We start from the raw sequence: 15,920 nt of genomic DNA on the forward strand, positions 1-15,920 counted from the left end.
TTACTCGTGGTTTTGGTTATGAACCCTGTCTTTGGTGGTTTCTCCAATTAATGCCACATAACTTCTCTCCCCTTTTATTAAAAGTTTTTTTTTCTACACTCAGACTTTAAGTTGCAAGTGGGGAGCATTGCTTTCCAGAGGTGCCCAGGGGTGTTGTGTGAAATTCCCAGGTTACTGGGTGGGAGCTCGATCCAGTTCAGTGATGGATGGATGTAGAAGAACTCCTAGTTATTGAACCCATCCCTGTCTGCTGCTGGCACTACTTGGCAGAAGGGTTACACATAGGAAGAAGAGGTGTGAGGAGCAATGATGAACAGCAATAGAGGAAAGATGGCAAACGAATAACCCAGCTCATGTTGTATTTGCATATTTGGGGAGATGACAAGAGTCCAAAGGTTAAGACAGATGAATAGTGCAGATTCAGGACAGAGATTAGTAATCTTCCTGAGGTGGAAGTCAGTCCTGAACCACTTCCATACTTATTCTATATGCATATTAATGAAGCCAGGTGGGGTATGTCTACACTACCCTCCTAGTTCGAACTAGGAGGGTAATGTAGGCATACCGCACTTGCAAATGAAGCCCGGGATTTGAATTTCCCGGGCTTCATTTGCATAAGCGGGGAGCCGCCATTTTTAAAACCCCGCTGGTTCGAACCCCGTGCAGCGCAGCTACACGGGGCTCTAACTAGGTAGTTCGGACTAGGATTCCTATTCCGAACTACCGGTACACCTCGTGGAACCCCGGGCTTCATTTGCAAGTGCGGTATGCCTACATTACCCCGCTAGTTCGAACTAGCGGGGTAGTGTAGACATACCCGTGGGTATTTACAAGAGTCTTCAAAGCACCATCCTGGGATTTTATTTGCCTCTTTTAAAATGAATAAAACCAAAGATATACACAAATGTAACATGAGCTACAGCTCTTGCATATGCATTACTTTAATACTGTGCATTTGAGTTGACAATGGGCTTGAAGTGAAAGGAGTGTTCTCTGAAAGGAGATGAACGGACAGACAAGGAGACTGATGTTTTTCTGTTTATCTACACAACAGGCAGAGTCTGAGCATGAACATCACACATTTCCCAACACAGATAATGGCATCCATCCTCGGGCAAAAGGGTAGGCTGGTCCTGAGTTTTTCTGCTGAGCCTACCAAACAATAACCATTGTAATCTGAGCACACGTCCATTTGGAACCAGGCTGGGACCATCAATTCAGTCTACCCACATGAGAAAAAGAAAAAGAGAATAGTTTTCATACCCATGACCTAGAGCTGAATGGGTTTGTATCTCATGACCAGTCCTCTAAGCAATCCAAGCCCCCCATGCAGAGTGTTTTGGTGAAAAGCACTCTCTGAAAAGCTTTGTATCTTTACCCACATAACAATGTCCACGGGGGCACTTAATCTCCTCTATAATTTGACTCACAGATGGACTTGTTTTTTACTTGCACCCTCCTTTCTGTTCAGGGATGATAGGCACTTAACACAATCCACCTGCACTGCAACTGCCACGTGGAACATTCTCTGGTCCTGGAAAAGCTTGGATCTGTGAAGATGGAGCTAAAGACATGTCTGAGCAAATCGAGATACCCAGTAAATTTTGGGGGACTTAGGAAATTAAATCTAGATGCTTGCTTTTGTTTCTCAGCTTCATGTCTCTCAGGATACAAAAAGGCATCTGAAATTAGAAGAAGAATTTTATGTTAATGAAAATCTCCCCATAATAAGATTCACTGAACACTATGCATAGAGGATTGGATTACTTAGAGGACTGGTCATGGGATACAAACCCACTCAATTCTGAGTCCTGGGTATGAAAACTATCCTCTTTTCCTTTTGCTGACTTGTGTCTACTGAGTTGATGGTCCCAGCCTGGTTCTGAGTGGAAATGTGATTATTTTTCATAGGCTCAGCAGAAAAGTTCAGGATTGTATAGACCAGGGGTTGGGAACCTAAGGCCCGGGGGCTGGATGTGGTCCCTGGCTTGCCTGGATCTGGCCCCGAAAGCTCAGAGCTTCAGGACTCCCCACCCCCACCAGCACTGGGGAGCTTCCAGTGATGCTTCAGCCGCCCATTGCCTCCCTGTAGGACTGAAGCATACAAAATCCACTAGCCTGGACTCCCTTAGGCTCTGGTGTGCGATGGGAATGTGTGGAGTATCTTTCTCCTTCTCCATTTTTTTTCCCCACTTGTGTGCAGCCCCCGACTGATTTTTTTTTATGGGTCAGCGGCCTCCAACCCAAAAAAGGTTCTCTACCTCTGATATAGACATCAAGACCAATCTCTCTCACCCAAGGGTGGATGCCATGGATCTGTGTTGGGTAGTATGTGACGCTGATGGTCAGATTCCACCTGTTGTGTAGATAAACAGTTACATAACAACTATAGACCCACTGCCAACTCAAATATAGACTATAGAGTATTACATAATATAAAGCACTGATTATTTATTTTTCTTCTCCTACCCTGTTTTTGGCAAGGATACATGCTCTGATGTTTAAAGATTTTTTTCATCAGTTTCTCCACTGATTCTCCATTCCCCTTTTCTAAGCATCCCTCAGCTGTTTCTCTGCTTCCTGAGGCAATTCTCCTTATATAAATCATCTATAATGGAGGCTTTCTTCAAACGATAAAGATGTTAACAGCCTGCCATTTGGGGGGTAATTTTTCTTTCTACGCATTGTAATTGATAAACTACCCATTCTGTTCTTTACAGGAATATCTTAAGTATGTTAGCAGAGCTAAAACTAACAGAAACATGACACTAATAGATGAAATTCATGTAGGTAATAAAACATTCCAAATCCATGAGGTTATCTTTCTTGATAAGACAAACACCATTAGTAGGACAAGCTACTGAATGCAGCACGTGGAGTAAATAAATTCTACTTCAAATCTCCTTATAATAAGGTTCACATCAGTTAGAGTGTTATTAGTCCTTGTGGCATTTCCTTATGCATGTAATTAACATTTATTCTGAAATGTAAAGTAATTCTCCTAAAATGCTACTTTTAAGTGAATTACATAGCTGAGTGCAAGTCCAGTATATGTTTCCTTTTGTAAGTAAAACCGTATGGCTCGTATATTGATGTAAAGTCTTCATACCACCTAGATAATCTAAATTCAAGCTGTTAATACAAAACAGCTCATTTAGCAAATCCCTGGTTGGCTTGCCGCATGAAGCCACAGCTATGCATGTTTTTAGGGAATGTCACCTTTTCTGGGTCCATGGAGGGTTCTTTTTGGCAGTGCTGATGAATAACAATTTTTAGCCTTCATTAGTTCATAACAGTTTGCAGGTTGTCCCATATAAAGAGCTGCTTAACATCACAGAGTAAGGGGACAATGTTCTTGAAGATATCAGCAAGTATAACAATCAGAATCCCCTCAAATTAGTTAAGACTAACCACATATTTACTTCACAGTAAAAAAAATTTGCTTGAAATAAAGTGCCTGCAACTTATAAAAAACTTAATAGGTCTAGCAGAGCTATTCCATGAACTTAGCACATTTCAGTGCACATTGCTTTTCTTACACCAAAACAGCAAGCATCTTCTGTCCTAACACAGAGACATTTCTCTTGGAAAAGGTGCCTCTTCATATCCTGTCTCTGAAGCAGTTTATAGAGAAAAGTCCTTTTCATTTTTTCTAGAGGGCATGAGGATACATGGTTCCACTACATTTAGGGTACTTCTAGACTACAAGCCTCTTTCGAAAGAATCTTTTGAAAAAGCCTCTTTCGAAAGAGAGCATCTAGACTGAAACCTCTTCTTTCGAAAAAGTGAGCCGCTTTTTCGAAAGAGAGCACCCAGGCAGTCTGGATTCTCTCTTTCGAAAAAGCCGTTTGCATTCAAGAATGCCTTTTTTCAAAAGAGCACTTTCGAAAAAAGGCATTCTTCCTTGTGAAATGAGGAGTACCGCCATCGAAAGAAAAGCCGCGTTCTTTCGATTTAATTTCGAAAGAACGCGGCTGTAGTCTAGATGCAAGTGAAGTTTTTTCGAAAAAAGGCTACTTTTTTTGAAAAAACCCTGCAGTCTAGACACAGCTTTAGTGAATGTCCCATAGCATAGAATACTTCTGGACTGGTTAATGGCATTTTCTCTTTAACGAAGTTAGGTTTATTAAAACTCATTGGCTGTGCATATCTTTGTAATCTCTTCCCCTCCTGCTGGGAAGAACACTTCTATATTAACATCTAAATTAATACTTCTACATTAACGAGCTGCTTTTTCAGTTGCAAAGACATTCCTAGTCTCCAGCAGAATCAAGTTGAATGTTCTCAGTTTGAACAAGGCCTATTCATAATTCAGAAAATTCAAATGCAGGATTAAAAGAATAAGTACAGTTACAAAAAAGATTAAAATTGGGCAGGCTATTTATATCTTCTCAGAGAAGCTTAGAAAAATACCCTTGCTCTTACATGGAAATCAAGAATTTGAGATCTTATTTCTGCAGATGTTTGCCTTCATATGTCATTCACAAAAAAAGGTGCCCGACTAAGGTAGAATATATGTGACAATAGGCATTGTTTTGTGATTGGTTTTAATTCCTTTTTGCAGTGCTGTAGCCCTGTTGGTCCCAGAATATTAGAGAAACAATGTGGGTGAGATAATATCTTTTATTGCACCAACAGAAACTGGTCCAATAAAACAGCCGTTTTCAACCAGGGTTCCATGACCCACATTAGGTCAATTTTGTAAACAATGAGTCCACACTACAAGCCTGTCCCATCGACTTACAGGGCCGTTAAAGTCAAATTTCTGTACTCCCACTTTCACGAAGAGTAACTGCTGAATTTGATATTACATGGTCAACTTTCTGGTCACGCGGATGCACTGCTGTGAAAGTTGACATTCTTGGCCTCTGGGGGGTGTCCCAGGATGCCTGGTTTGGCCACAACTTTCAACTGCTCTCCAGACGAGCAGGAAAAGCCCTAGGAAAATCTGTCATTTCCTGTATGGCCAGCATTGCAAGCAGACTTCAGAGCAGGCAGCATCCCTGAGCAGCACACCTGGGCATGAGTTCCATGCATTCCAGTTCTGTGAGCTCCCAGGGTCACAGATGAACACCAGTGGAGAGTGTGCAGGAGGTCCTGGACCTCATTTCTGTGTGTGGGGAAAGGAATCTGTTCTTGCAAAACTACAAACCAGCAAAAAGAAATGCAGATATCTATGCCAAGAGCACTAGGGGTATGGAGGAGAAACGGTATGCCAGGGACACTCAGCAGTGTCGTGTGAAAAAAAAGGAGCTGAGGCAGTCCTATCAAAAGACAAAGGAGGCAAATAGATGGTTTGGAACATCACCACAAACATGCCGCTACTTCAAGCAGTTGCATGTGATCCTGAGTGGAGGAAGGGACTCGACCAGCTTCCCTAACCAGTCCATAGTTCCCCTCCCCTCCCCCCGCCCCCAGGACACCCAGGCAGCCTTTGGCAGCTGTGTGAAGGGCAGTGTGATGTTGGAGGAGGAACAATAATGGTGAGCGGGACAACCTAAGTCAGTGGTTCCTAACCACCAGTCCACAGACCAGCAGTGGGCCATGAACCACTGCATGCCGGGCCTCGGCACATTGCCAGGCCATGCCTCCTGCTTTTGATTAGCCCCACCCGCTGGGGTTCCCCATAAGGTAATTCCCTTCTTGCCCACTTCCCCATGAAGCAGCATAGTGAGTGGGGCGGCTGGTGCTGCAGCTGGAGCGAGGACCACAGTGAGGCTGACCCTACTGGGGCAATCTCACCATCACCCCGGTTCTAGCTCTGGCAGCTGCTATACAGCAGCATGCTCTGTGATGGCTATTGTGCCTGCAGGGGGAGTTGGGGCCCCTGAAGCTGCTTGTTAATGTGTCTGGAGATGGATCAGGAATTCTCCTTGCGCAGCTCCATAAAGCTCTCAGACAGGAACTCTTTCATCCTTCTCACAAGGATTCTGGGGAGGCTGCCTTATTCCATCCTCCACAATAGGATATCTTCCCATGCCAAGCCAGCAATATGTGTTCTGGTGACATTGCAGCAAAGCATTGCAGCATAAGGTCCATGTTTCTAGACACATTCAGTCAGCATCCACTCCCTATCACTCGTGTGATTTGGACAAGACTGATATCTCCCATGGCAACCTGGATGAAGCAGGGGAAGCGATTAGCTGATGCCTCAACGGTAAACATGTTTGCTCATCTCCAATGAAGCATGGCTCGAGCCCCTGCCCTGCTGCCATGTTTGGACCCCATCCTTCCTCCTTCCCACCCACTCGCTCACTCCTGTGTCAAGGGAAAAGTTGCTCTCTCCTGGTAACCAGGGTGGGGGGTGCCAAACACATGGGTGCCATGCAAGCCCCTGCCCTGCTCTGCTACCAATGTCAGGCAGTGCTATATTCAGTGTGAGATCTGCTGCCCTGCTTGTGCTCAGATACCCACAGGCAATGAAGGAAGAGACTTGTAGGCCTCCCTGATAGGAGGCTTTAGGGTTAAGATTTGGGTTATTCACCACCTGGTTTCCTTTTTACTTACACTGCTTCCCTCTCTGCCATAATTTCCCTTTTATCTCTCCTGACTGCTTCACTATCATTCCCATTACAGCACTTCCAGAAGATGGGTCAGGCTGACTTTTGTATCTCTGGTTTCAGGGTTACACTGAGAGCTATCTGCCAGACACATATTTGCTGTCATTAGAGAACTGAAAAAGAAATCTCTGCCTTTAATAGCTTAAAATGCCTTTATTCTCCTTCTAGGGAACCCATTATTTCTTAAAGTGGGGGCACAAGTCAAGGACCTCATAACTCTGAGCTCATTATTGTTCAAATGCCTTTCTGAGAGACTTGTTTCTTATTCACTTTCTTCTTCCTTTTCTAATTTTGCTCTATGTGTCTCTATCCAAGCTGTGTCCAAACAAAGGGCAAATTCCAAGATGAAATGTCTCCTCCCTGGCTCCTCATTTTGCAGGTTGTACAGTTGCTGCATCAATTTCTTGTTCCTCTTTTACTTTGTTCAAGACCCACTAGCCATCCATAGACTCTTCCTTTGTATAGTTGTTGCCCCTTTGAAACTTCTTTGCCAGACTTCAGATTTCCAGGCTAGAATAGTTCTGTGTCCAGTTGTTTAAGCCATCATTGACTGAGCAATGAGCAAAGCATCAGTCTGGAAGAACTGTTCTCTAAGTTTCACCCGTGATTTTTCCATTTGTATAGTAGTGAGTAGTAGAGCCAAAGCACAATTGCACTTGTCTGATAATACCTCTGTGAAGCCCATTAACCTCAGAATGTTCATATATCTTTAGCATAAGGTCATATTTGCTTCTTTTGAAACCAGTTCGATAGGGCTTTGAGGTTTGATTAGTTAGCCTTTCACCAAAAAGACTCAAGTTCAGTCTCTGGGAAAATAATCCTTGCATCATCTAGCTCCATAAGACGCAGTTTTGGCATCTGTGTGATCTGCTGGCATGCTGACTTCCTCTCGCAATTCTGGTGTTACTTCCCTTCTTGCTGTCCTCTATCCTCAGAGGATAAGTCTACACTACAGGCTTCTTGCATAAGAAGCCTTTTGCGCTAGAGTTTTTGCGCAAGAGCACGACCACACCTCAAAGCACATTGCAAAAGCTATGTGCTTTTGCACAAGAGAGTGTCCACACTGCTGGATGCTCTAGCACAAGAAAGCACTGATTACCATTCACAAAATGGCCATCAGAGTACCTGTGCTCTTTTTCATAAGGGTTTCTTGCGCAATAAGAGGTTCCATAGGGGCTTCTTGCATCCACACTGGCCTTTTTGCACAATAGCTGTAGTGCTAAAAGCAGTTATGCCTCAGAAAAGGAGGTTTACCTATGGCGGCAAAAGCCCTCTGTTCTGCCGTTTAACTGCCCATTTAATTGTGCAAGAGCTCATTTGAGGTATGGACGCTCCCCGGGTATTTGCGCAAAAACCATGTAGTGTAGACGTAGTCATAAAGGTTATTTAAAAAAATGTTTTACATTCTTTGAGTACTTTAAAATATTCACCAGAACAAATGGATCTTTCAGCTCTGTGAAAATGTGGAATGCCATGGTTAATGCTGGTTCTACAAAGCAAAGTTTAGGCAAAACCATCTCTGGACTGAGAAGTTCAAAAAGATACACTGGGAATACTAGTTATAAATAATCAGGCAACATCAAAATGTTCTACCAATGCCACCTACCCATTGGACTTACACTTTTGGGTCCATTAACATATAAATGAAATATTCCTCTTGTTACCATTCTGATGTAGAAATGCAGATTGATTCTTGTTTTCTGAGGAGCTTGAGATGTACTTAAGTGCCCCACAATTCCATCCTAGGAGACCTATACTGCTTTACGTACACCAGTATAATTAAAATAGATTCACTTTCTAGTAGAGCCAAGAGCCAAGTCCTGAAATTGTGTCTAAAAGTCATAGGTGTTCAGAACCTTGCAGAAGGCACTCAGCACATTGTAGGAACAAAGTCCTATGTCCAGGACACTGTAATATCTGCTATGTCTTTGTGCCTGCTGCAGTCCATCCCTATATTCCCTCTAAGCTGTGTGGACAGCAGCCTATCAAGGGCTGTGCAGGTGCTCAGGGCTGTGACAACCCCCAGACCTGCTGCAGCAGGGCCAGGCATCTCTCTGGTCTGACCTCAGCCTCAATCCTGCCATGATGGGAAGAAGCACTTCTTCCCCTGCCCAGGCTCAGCCCCAGACCTTCTCCTGCAAGGAGATACACTCTCCACCAGCCTCAGAACTGCAATGGCCAGGGAGAGGCACCTCTCCCACAGTCCCAGTCCTGGACCTGCCGCAGCCCTTGAGCTGCCATGGTGGGGAGAGACAAGGAGGGATGCTCTTCCCTCAGCCCCGGAGCTGCTGAGACTGGAGAGAGGTGCTCCTCACTCGTAGCCCAGATACTGCTAAGGAGAGATAGGTCAGGGTGAACCCTCTCTGTCACAGCCCTGGGACAGCCTGCACCCCAAACCCCACATCCATGGCCCCACCCCAGAGCCTGCACCTCCAGCTGGAGTTCTTTGCCCCTACACTCCATCCCTCTGCCCTAGCCCCCTCCCACACTCCAACCCCCTCACCTCCCACCCCGCCACACATCACTTCCATATTGGTGCACATAAAAAAATTCTGCACATGCCTGGGAAAAATTAGAGGGAACACTGGCAATTGATCACTAAAGAAATAAAGAATTATATTATTTTGGATACAGTTCATTATAGCAGCATTACACAAGATAGTTCTAGGTTCTTAGGAAGCCACCATTGTAACTGAAATGTCTAGGCCAGTGGGACAGTGTTTTCATATGTCTTGGGAAACACAGCAGCAGCAAAGGTGTGTTATTTGGAATCTGTATCACCGAATATTGAAAAGTAAATGATATTTTTCATTTCAGCTTCCTTTGTGCATCATTGGTTTCTGTGTCTTACTTTGCTCTAATGATCTTTTTCCTACTTAGTCATTTAAACCATTTTAAAACTCATATTAAAATGAGGTTGTTTTGAGGACACATTCCTCCTGTTGGAAGTAGGAATGGAAAAGACATAGTGAATCATAAAAACGACCCCCTTTTTCTTGCTTTGCTGTCAGCACCCTGGTTTGGACAAGTAGAATGTTATCCTGTTCCTATGGTGATAATTTCCTTTACTGCGTTGGCTAGAGAGGAATCATGATTATAAACTACAGTCACATTTTGTGTATCAATTACAGGGTTATAAAATTGTCACAAAAATTGAGCAACCAATGCACAAAATCTGCTTACTCATTCGTCACCATAATGATAATAGTTACGACTTCCAAACATGATGTTTTCATTCTAATCCAAACATGTCAATATAAAGAAGCTCAACTGTCAGAAAAAATTACTTGCTCCAGGTAATTGGATGAATGCTGTTGTGCATGGCTGTTATCTTATTACACCCAGTGGTAGAGAATATTAATAAATAATGTAATGCAAAGAAAACATTAATAATCTAAGCCCTGATTCAGGAATGTATTCAGAAAGGATGTTTAAGCATGTTCTTAAGCTTCACTAAAGTCAACAGAAATTAAGCAAATGTCTAAGTGCTTTCCTGAATCTGGATACTAATCCCTCAGGGTATGTCTACACAGCAGCGTTATTTCAGAAAACTGATGTTATTTTGAAATAACAATATGTGAGTCTACACAGCAAGCCATTATTTTGAAATAATGTCAAGCTGGAGGACTTCTTATTCTGACTCATGGTAACTCTCATTTCACAAGGAGTAAGGGAAGTTGAAAGAAAAGTGTTCTTCCTTCAACTTCCTGTGGTGTAGACCAGTGGTGCGCAACCTTTTTTGATCTGCAACCCCCACGCCACGGGGGCCACCAACTGCCGGGCCTAACTCCCAGCTGGCCAGATCTAGGTGCCACACCGTAGGGGCTGCCAATTGCCGGGCCTAGTCACCAGCTGGCCAGATCTAAGCACCGGGGTGACACACCCAGTCCCTGACCAGCCAGATCTAAGCACCATGCCGCATGGCCGCTAACAGCTGGGCCCAGTCCCCAGTCAGCCAGATCTAAGCTCTGCGACTCCCCAGAAGACACAGGTTGTGCACCACTGATATAGACAGTGCCAAAAGCCAAATTAAGCTATTTTGACTTCAGTTACGCAATTGATGTAGCTGAAGTTGCTTATCTTAATTTGACTTTTGCCCTGCTGTGTAGATGTGCCCTCAGTGTCCAGACTCACCATCCGTCTGTTCCTAAAGCTTTAGAAACCAGACCAATTATCTTTATGCTCCAGCCCAAGATTCTGTGTGAGGTTATCTGAGCTGTAGAGCTTTATTGGTTCAGAAGTGGGGGAACCTATTCAGAGATATATTTTTTCTGTTTAGGCCAGTTTTGTACACCTCAGAGCATTTACTCCGTATGCATGTGGGTGTGTGCATGGGAGAGAGAGAGAGAGAGATTACCTTTCTTCATTAGCTGCATCTGGATTGGCTCAAGTTTTTGGCTCAGATTTTATTTGGAATATTTTAAGACAATCTCCCACAATCTGATGTGTTAAAGTAAATAGACTGATACTGCTCTAAATAATCCTAAGTAGTACAGAAGAAGGTGGTTAATGCACTAGGTCAGAAATCAAAAGAGCTTGGTTCTATTCTTGACTCAGTCACAGGCTCCCTATCGAACAGTTCCTTATCTGTAAAATATTATCCTACTTCATATGAGTATTGTGAAGATAATGTCATTAAAGTTTGTGAAGTGCTCAGATGCTGTGGTAATTTATTTGGCATCTGCAATCTGGTCAAGCCAAGCCACAGAGTTCTTACCAACAACGTTCAAGGCACAAAGGCCTCCAAGAAAGTGACTGATGTTGCAGTTCTCAACAATTTGTGTTATGGTTTGTGGCTGCCCAGAGTGACATAGTGAACTGTTTGTAAAATGCCACCAAACTTCTGCAGCAGTATGTCTGGTATGAAACCAGTTGAGAAAGCTCCATAAATCAAACTGGTTGATGTTGAATGGGATCCGAGACAAGATAATTAGTTGTCACTTTATCTGCAGACCATGAAGTTTACAACATGTCCTCTACTGTAAACCTGGTAAACCTATCCACAATGGACACCGTGAGGACAGATGACAGCAGATGTGGCAAATCACTCGATTTTGTCACAAGTTTTGATACACTTTCCTCTCTGTGAACTCTGTGGGAAGCAATATTGCAGAGAACTGGAAACCATGGTAAGGGAGTAGATTTATGTGAGCCTGAAATAATATGTTTGGCAGAATTAAGTTGTGCATCAACCATCCTTGTGAGAGACAAACAACCCCATGCTGGAGCACAGTACTTTGCCACTTAATAACACAGCACCCAGGCCTACGTATGTAACGTTTGAGTGATGGTTCCCCATGTCATTTCTAAGCAAGTTGTTTCATGTTTTGATTTTAGTCCCTGTCTTAGTATCATAGAATCATAGAACTAGAAGGGACCTCAAGAGGTCATCGAGTCCAGGACCCTCATGGCAGGACCAAGCACTGTCTAGATCATTCCTGACAGGTGTCTGTCTAACCTGCTCTTAAATATCTCCAGTGATGGAGATTCCACAACCGCCCTAGGCAATTTACACCAGTGTTTAACCATTCTGACAGTTAGGATTTTTTTCCTAATATCTACCCTAAACCTCTCTAGCTGCAGTTTAAGCCCATTGCTTTTTGTCCTATCATCAGAGGCCAAGGAAAACAATTTTTCTCCCTCCTCCTTGTAACATCCTTTTAGATATTTGGAAACTACCATCGTGTCCTCTCTCAGTTTTCTCTTTTCTAAACTAAACAAGCCCAATTATTTCAGTCTTCCCATATAGCTCATGTTTTCTAGATATTTAATCATTTTTGTTCCTCTTCTCTGGACCTTCTCCAATTTCTTCACATCTTTCTTGAAATGTGGTACCGAGAACTGGACACAATACCCCAACTGAGGTCTAATCAGTGCAGAGTAGAGCGGAAGAATGACTTCTTGTGTCTTGCTCACAACACTTCTGTTAATGCATCCCAGAATCACATTTGCTTTTTTTTGCAACAGTGTCACACTGTTGATTCATCTTTAACTTTTCGTCCACTATAACCCCTAAATCCCTTTCTAGACAATCATTCCTAGACAATCACTTCCCATTCTGTATGTGTGAAACTCATTGTTCCATCCTAAGTGAAATACTTTGCATTTGTCCTTATTAAACTTCATCCTGTTTACCTCAGACCATTTCTCTAGTTTGTCCAGATCATTTAGAATTTTGACCCTGTCCTCCAAAGCACTTGCAACCCCTCTCAACTTGGCATCATCTGCAAACTTAATAATCGTACTGTCTATGCCATCGTCTAAATCATTGATGAAGATAAGCTGAATCAGTCCCAAAACACCCCTGCAGAATCCCACTTGCTATGCACTTTTATAGCAGCCCCATCTAGGTTGCATTTCCCTAGTTTATTGATAAGGTCACGAAAGACCATGTCAAACACCTTACTAAAGTGTAGGTATACCACGCCCACCACTTCTCCCATATCCACAAGGCTTGATACCCTATCAAAGAAAGTTATCAGATTTCTTCTTTACAAATGTACATGATTTCTTCTTTACAAATCCATGCTGGCTGTTCCTTATCACCTTATTTTCTTCCAGATGTTTGCCAGATGAATTCCTTAATTACTTGCTCCATTACCTTCCGTGGAACAGAAGTTAAACTGACCGGTCTGTAGTTTCCTGGGTTGTTCTTATTTCCCTTTTTATAGATGGGCACTATATTTGCCCTTTTCCAGTCTTCTGGATCTCTTCCAGCTTCCATGATTTTTCAAAGATGATAGCTAAAGGCTCAGGTACCTCCTCTATCAGCTCCTTACATATTCTAGGATGCATTTCACCAGGCCCTGGTGACTTGCAGACATCTAACTTTTCTGAGTAGTTTTTAGCGTGTTCTTTTATTTTGATTTTTAAACGTACCCGATTTCCACTAGCATTCACTATGCTAGGCATCCTGTCACCATCCATTTTCTTGACAAAAACTGAAACAAAAAAGTCATTAAGCACCTCTGCCATTTCCAAGTTTCTCCTTCTTCACTGAGCAATGGGCCTACCCTGTCCTTGGTTTTCTCTTGCTCCTAATATACTTGTAGAACATCTTCTTCTTACCCTTTATGCCTCTAACTAGATTTAGCTCATTTTATGCCTTGGCCATTCTAAGCTTGCCCATGCATACTTGTGTTGTTTGCTTATATTCATCCTTTGTAATTTGTCCTAGTTTCCACTTTTTATACAACTCCTTTTTCATTTTTATATGATATAAGATCTCCTGGTTGATCCAAGGTGGACTCTTGTCATACTTGCTATCTTTTCTATGCAGTGGAATAGTTTGCTTTTGGGCCCTTAATGATATCCCTTTGAAAAACTGCCAACTATCTTCAGTTGTTTTTCCTCTTAGTCTTGCTTTTCATGGAACTTTATCTACAAGCTCTCTGAATTTTTAGTCTTTATAGTATGGTCACAATATATGAGAGTTTTATCCAACATAACTAGACTAGATGTGAATCATGTTTTATTTGCTGATCTTTGCAAACTATATTCAGCTCTCTGCCCACTTGTGGAAGACACTTGACAAAGTCTTTCTTCCACTTGGTGTCAGATGCCACTAACAACAATAATCATCCATAGCTACCATATCTGCATTCAAAACACTCTTAAGTCTGACAAAGGAATGAGACTGAGTGCTGACTTACATGTTGGCTGCATAAACAAACTTGTGAGACCCCAGATATGGTAGGTCATTCCAATAGAAGTTGAATAACATTGTCAATAAAACGAATTCTTGTGGAAGGCTGTTCTTTGGGTGCATCCAAGCACTTGTTCTCTCACCAATATGCACACAGAATAGTAGGCACACCAAGACACCTACAGTGGAGCGCCCACAGTGACCCCCACTTCAAAGAACACCAGATACTGCACAAGGTGACTAACCTCCCTTCTCTCAAAAACAGAGCACATACAAGCCAACTGTGGGAATGTACTATTAATTATACACCCTCCCCTAATGCTGGCTTGCAAAGGTCACTCTTCCCTTTGACCTTATGGAGAAAGCTTCAGAGATCATTCTAAAATAACTAGAAGATCTACTTTATGCACACCAACACTGTTCTGAAAATATGCTGCTTGTGCTGAACTGTGTCAGCAGTATATGCATAGCAGCACAAGTGCTAGAAGCAGCAACTTTAATCTAAGGATCACAGTGGTCCCAAAGCAATTAATTAGTGTTATTTATTAGTACTGGATCCCTCCAAATGTGCAAACTGCTCACAGTCTCCTTCATCAAACTCTCCTGTCTCCCTCCCCCCTCCTCTTCAGGAAAAGCTTTGGAAAGCAGATGTGCCTTGCAGCATGCCCTGAAGCTTAGAAAATCCAGTCTCTTTGGAACCAGAGCAGGGGACTGAGTTCCAGAGTCAAGGACACCTCGTGCAAAAATGTGTGTGTGTTGGAAGACAGTTGGGGGTTTGGCTTTGCTCCCCCGAGCCATGTGTTTCCCTGCTGGTTGATGAGACCAGCCTTGCTGAAGGTACTGCATCTGCTTTACTGAGTTAAAAGTGACACAGCAAAGCTCCCTAGCTGGCAGAATCTGAGCTGTAGCTAGTAATTTGAAATGTATCTGCCCCCAGATGATCACTCAGCCTCTGCTCTCACAACATGCATCCTGCCTGCAAAATGCCCATTATCTCTACAGGTACACATGCCATTACATTCAATGCAATTGCTAGCACTGGAGAGGCAGTTAGATGTAAGTACCCAGCAGTATGTCTGATGAGGAACAAAATACCACACCAGTGCCACTGGGAAGTTAAAAAAACAAATGGCAGCACCTGCGTACAGCTTCCCCTGTCCCCTGAGCATATGGGTTAACTACCATGCCTAGAGTAAAGTGGTAAATATTTCAGAAGAAGATTGGGGAGGAAATTGTGTTATCTTTATCTCTGCTAAAAAATCACAACTCCCCTCCCCAAACAACACCCTCAATACAACCACAATTTATACAGTTGTATGTTGGTGTTATGTGAAGCACAGAGTCCCTGGGGCCTGTGGCTATGATAGTGCAAGACACCTGCAGCCCACATTCTATAGCAAAAGGGTGGAGGTTCCAGTGCCAACCATCACAGTCCTCAAACTAAGTGGCACTGTCCTAACAGCATGGCCAGCATATCTGGGGACATGTCATAACACTGAATCCCCTGCACAGCCTTTATCTATCCTTCCAAGTTCCTGTATGTAGGCTGTCCATCATCCTAGTAAAGGATTCTCCCCACCTGCAGGGCTCCTATGGAGCTCTGAGCACACGTTAAAGCTGTACTGCCTGGCTTGGGAACCTGAGAGAGGGCAGCAATGTAAATCCCTGTCCTTTTATTTTCTGAAAAAAATCACTTCTGGGGGTCCCAGACGTAT

At 43.1% G+C, this 15,920-nt stretch overlaps 1 long non-coding RNA gene across 1 annotated transcript in view; it reads right to left on the reverse strand.

The window, feature by feature from the left end:
- Positions 1-776: 776 nt before the first annotated feature.
- Positions 777-15,920, reverse strand: part of LOC142827374 (uncharacterized) — a 62,641-nt gene continuing 47,497 nt past the window's right edge. Inside the window, exons 2-3 of the long non-coding RNA XR_012902087.2 lie at positions 2,262-2,356; positions 777-1,682 (exon numbers count right to left, since the gene is read on the reverse strand). This is a non-coding gene — a long non-coding RNA (uncharacterized LOC142827374). The remainder of the gene's footprint in view (positions 1,683-2,261; positions 2,357-15,920) is intronic.

Source organism: Pelodiscus sinensis, chromosome 2 (assembly GCF_052426305.1).
Source record: "Pelodiscus sinensis isolate ZL-2025 chromosome 2, ASM5242630v1, whole genome shotgun sequence".
Classification (NCBI taxonomy): domain Eukaryota; kingdom Metazoa; phylum Chordata; order Testudines; family Trionychidae; genus Pelodiscus; species Pelodiscus sinensis.